Source organism: Phocoena phocoena, chromosome 2, assembly GCF_963924675.1.
Source record: "Phocoena phocoena chromosome 2, mPhoPho1.1, whole genome shotgun sequence".
NCBI classification, from domain to species: domain Eukaryota; kingdom Metazoa; phylum Chordata; class Mammalia; order Artiodactyla; family Phocoenidae; genus Phocoena; species Phocoena phocoena.
In genome coordinates, this window is record NC_089220.1 from 53,342,017 (window position 1) to 53,347,136 (window position 5,120).

General features: G+C 38.6%; 1 pseudogene; it reads left to right on the plus strand.

Annotated features, from left to right (window-relative positions):
• Positions 1 to 4,500: 4,500 nt before the first annotated feature.
• On the plus strand, positions 4,501 to 4,811 carry LOC136119204 (ATP synthase subunit g, mitochondrial pseudogene; annotated as a pseudogene).
• Positions 4,812 to 5,120: the final 309 nt, after the last annotated feature.

Genomic DNA, 5,120 nt, shown 5'->3' on the forward strand with positions numbered 1-5,120 from the left:
TTCTCTGGGAAGTGAAGAGGAAGTTTCCCAATTTTTAACCCTTTGGAATGTAAATGGATGACTGACATCAGATTTTATCTGCCTTTGTAATGTAAATACACACCTCTGGGACAGAAATTACTCAATCTCTCCAGAGGTCTCTATTCAGTCTTCTAAATTCTAGATTTGTTCTTTAACTGAGTTCCAGGTACAGAAAAACTGGGAGAGGATAAATACAAAATTTAGAGCAGAGCTCGCCTATGGAGAGAGGAGATGAATAAGAATATGAGGGGACGCACAGGGGCTTCAAAATATTCCTAACATCCTGTTCCTTAACCTGGACACATGAGTTTCATCTTGTTTTATATAGCTTCTATATAGTTTATAATATATTATTGTGTATGTATAAAATATTGTGAAATATGTGGTTAATTTAAAATTTTTAAAGAATATCAGGACTAGTTTTCCATGCCTCATGTTGCTTTTTATTTACATTAGCAGAAATCCCAGCTCACTCACAGTTTGTGCCACACTGCTTTATATATCTCCTAACTTGACACATATCTACCACAGCTCTTCAGCATCCCAGTGTTTTCTAGATTCCTCTGAAATCCAGGATTAAATATCCCCATACTATCATCATCATCACTTTCTTTACCTTGATACTTTAACTCAGGACTCTGCAAATTATAGCCAGGTCAAATTCAGCCTGATGCCTATTTTTTGTAAATAAAGTTTTAATGAATCACTCATTCACTTACATAAGGTCTATGGCTGCTTTCCCACTATAAGAGCAGAGCTGAGTAGTTGTGGCAGAGACCAGGTGGCCTACAAAGCCTAAAATATTTGCTAGGTGGACCTGTACAGAAAGTTTCCCAACTCCTGTCTCATCTAAATCCTGGCTCTTTCCTGAGATCACAGCCTCCACCTAGCCCTCTCAAGACAAGGCTACTTTTTAATTTCCCTTTCATATGTACCTCACAACTGGACGATAACACAAGGGTGTTATTGATACTTCTAAACCATGCTTCCTTCTCTTGACTTTTAAAAACACAAAATATTTGACACTCATGCCATTGCCCAACATACTTACTTAGACAGCCATAACCTTTAAAGACCTCTCACAGACGAATCTAGCCCCCAGATTACTGCCAGCCAACCCTACTGTGATTGTACATTTGACTATGCTATTATCAACAACCTCACTAACTCACCTTATATTCACATCCCTCTCTTTGGCCAGGCTAGCCCATCCTTCCATCTAATTTACTCTGCAGCCCACACTCTAATAATATTTCAACTTTAACTACACAACCAGTCCACTGTTTCATTCTTCATTACCCACCCCCACTGCCTTTGAAGTCTAGTTTCCCTCCCTAGGTAACCTAATGCAGTGTTTCTCAAACTTTAGTGTGTATATGAATCCCCTGAGGATCTAACTAAAAACGCAGATTATGATTTAGTAGACCTGGGTTGGGATTTGAACTCTTTTCATTTCCAACCAGCACCCAGGAAGGCTGCTGTTGCTGGTCCTCAGATCACAGTAGCAAGGGCCCAAATGTCATGTTCCATTAATTTAAGAGAAGTTACAAGGAAGGTTAATCAATGGGAGATGTTGAGTATAGTGAGTTATGTCTGAGTTTGCAAATGTGTAACTCTTCTTAGGCTATTTGCGTTTGCTATTTAGAGCCCATTGAAGTTAGGTTCCTGCTTTCCTCTAGAAACTGAGAGATAAGGACTTCACCTTCCTTGATGATTACATTTCAAATGGACGGCCCTCAGGTCCTTGAGAAAGTCATTCATGGGTTATAAAACTGGCAAAAGGCTTTTTAAAAGATTTATATCTTAAGGGGAATTTACAAGTGTCCTAAAGTAAATGCTCTAGGAAAAGGGAGATCAGGAGCTTAAGAGTCAGAAGCCTGGCTAAAGTTTAGTCAACCTGAGGGAAATTTTAAGGCCATCTTGGTCACCTGCCTCCCATTTATCCTCCTTTCTAACTTTGATTCTCCCCTGAATCAACCAAACTCCTTCTCTCTCTCTCTCTCTCTCACACACACACACACACACACACACGCACATACACACACACACATATTAATACTTAACAGTCTAGTAGTAAGTCACTTCCCCAACAGTCCTCCTCCTGAAGCAGGAGGGAAGGGTGTAGGTAGGGCAAAATCTTTAAAGAATGACATAGCCATAGGACATGACAAAATTATTAGGTCCAAGATGGCAGAAGATTTGACTTCCCGTAGACCTTGAACCTCATTATACTCTCATTGTAATACATTAGCATGCTAAATGACACACCCACCAGTGCCATGACAGTTCCAAAGCCAACCATAAAAGATCAAAAAGTGGGCGGTGGCCCAATTCCTGGAAATTCCCACCTTTTCCCCGAAATAGTTGGAATAATCCTCCCACTCATTAGCCTATGAAATTACCCAGCCCATAAAAACTAACCATGCCATATTTCAGGGCCTCTTGCCTTCTGAGATGGCCCACACTCTGTCTGTGGACTGTGTTTCTCCCAAGGCTGTCCTTGCCTTTTGAGATGGACTGCATTCTTGTCTATGGAATGTGTATTTCTCTAAATAAATCCACTTAGCTATCATTTTGTCTCTCAGTGAATTCTTTCTGTGATGAGACATAAAGAACCTGAGTTTCATTAAGTCCTGAGACAAAGTGTGTGATCTTAATTAAAAGAAGATATACAGACTGCCAACAAACACATGAAAGAATGCTCAACATCACTAATCATTAGAGAAATGCAAATCAAAACTACAATGAGATATCATCTCACACCAGTCAGAATGGCCATCATCAAAAAATCTAGAAACAATAAATGCTGGAGAGGGTGTGGAGAAAAGGGAACCCTCTTACACTGTTGGTGGGAATGTAAATTGATACAGCCACTGTGGAGAACACTATGGAGGTTCCTTAAAAAACTACAAATAGAACTACCATATGACCCAGCAATCCCACTACTGGGCATATACCCTGAGAAATCCATAATTCAAAGAGTCATGTACCAAAATATTCATTGCCGCTCTATTTACAATAGCCCAGAGATGGAAACAACCTAAGTGTCCATCATCGGATGAATGGATAAAGAAGATGTGGCACATATATACAATGGAATATTACTCAGCCATAAAAAGAAACGAAATTGAGCTATTTGTAATGAGGTGGATAGACCTAGAGTCTGTCATACAGAGTGAAGTAAGTCAGAAAGAGAGAGACAAATACCGTATGCTAACACATATATATGGAATTTAAGAAAAAAAATATCATGAAAAACCTAGGGGTGAAACAGGAATAAAGACACAGACTTACTAGAGAATGGACTTGAGGCTATGGGGAGGGGGAAGGGTAAACTGTGACAAAGCGAGAGAGAGGCATGGACATATATACACTACCAAACGTAAGGTAGATAGCTAGTGGGAAGCAGCTGCATAGCACAGGGAGATCAGCTCGGTGCTTTGTGACCACCTGGAGGGGTGGGATAGGGAGGGTGGGAGGGAAGGAGACGCAAGCGGGAAGAGATATGGGAACATATGTATATATATAACTGATTTATTTTGTTGTGAAGCTGAAACCAACATACCATTGTAAAGCAATTATACTCCAATAAAGATGTTAAAATGAAAAAAAAAAAAAAAAAAGTGGTTCAAGTCCCAATCTGGGTTTAGGCTGGGTTCCAGTACTGGCACATGGGTTCAAGTTCAATCTGAGTTGCACGGTTTTACTCCCATGAAAGCCTATTTCTATTCCAATGTTCTCTGTGTCAGGAAATGCTACCACTGTACACACCAAATGCTCAGCCAAAAACCTAGGAGTAATCATTATTTCCTCTCTAAACCTTGACATCAAATTAATCAGCAAGTCCTATGTAGTTCTATCTCAACTATGTATTCTTTATCCATCCACTCATTATTTCTGTTGCTCCAATAGATATATAAGTAACACAAGGATCCATTAACTCTCATTGGTCTATTGCAATATCCTGCTAAGTAGCTTTTCTAACATTGTTCAAAGTCTTTCATACTCAAGTGATCATTTCAGTTAGGGGGGTATTTTGAGCTGGGATATTTGCATATAGGATTATTTATACCTTTGCCTTTATGAAACACTTATAAGGAATAATACAGAAAATAATGCTGTTATTTTTGGTGAAGAAAATCAATTTTGTATAGTTTATTTCCACCTAAATAAAATGTGAATTTTGTTTAAAAAAAAAAAAAGCTAACATTTCCAGAAGTCTACTTCAATAACGCTCAGCTTTCCAAACACTGTTTAAAGTTTCACCAATACTTAATTCCATATTATAAGCTGTGAATTTCACTATAAGGCAGCTTTAAGTGCATTTGTATTTATTATTCCTGTAAACAGAAGATAAGCATAATTTATGTATTTGTACAGAGCTCAGTTATTTATATTCCTTAAAAAATCCATATGTTGGCTCAGAATTAAAAGTTTTCAAGTCAGCCACTTGGGTGACGGGCTTTCCGTCCTAGAACCATGGCCCAGTTTGTCTGTAATCTCATGGAGAAGGCCCCGGTGCTGGTCAACGCTGCCGTGACTTACTCGAAGCCTCGATTGGCCACATTTTGGCACTATGCTAAGGTTAAGTGGTTCCTCCAACCCCTACTGAGATCCCTACAGCTATTCAGAGCTTGAAAAACATTATCAATAGTGCTCAAACTGGTAGCTTCAAACAGCTCACAGTTAAGGAAGCTCTACTGAATGGTTTGGTGGCCACTGAGGTGTGGATGTGGTTTTATGTTGACGAGATCATAGGCAAGCATGGCATCACTGTCTATGATGTTTGAAGACCAATCTTTGCCTTATTATTTGGGAGTTCTTGGACCATGTGTGAGCAGACTGCTATTTGAATAAAATAAAACAGTGTCAAAAAAAAGTTTTCAGTGTTCTAACCAAAATTTATTTCAACTTTGTCCATGAATGTTGGTATAATAATTAGACACTAAAACCTAGATTTCATTTTGTAAAAGGATTATTAACCCAAAGTAGCAGTATATGATTACCAGTCAGAAGTTATTAGATTAGGCCTTTATTCTTAAAAAGTAAGAAACATCAATAAATGGAAAATCTATTATCAGTTTCTGACATAGATTTTT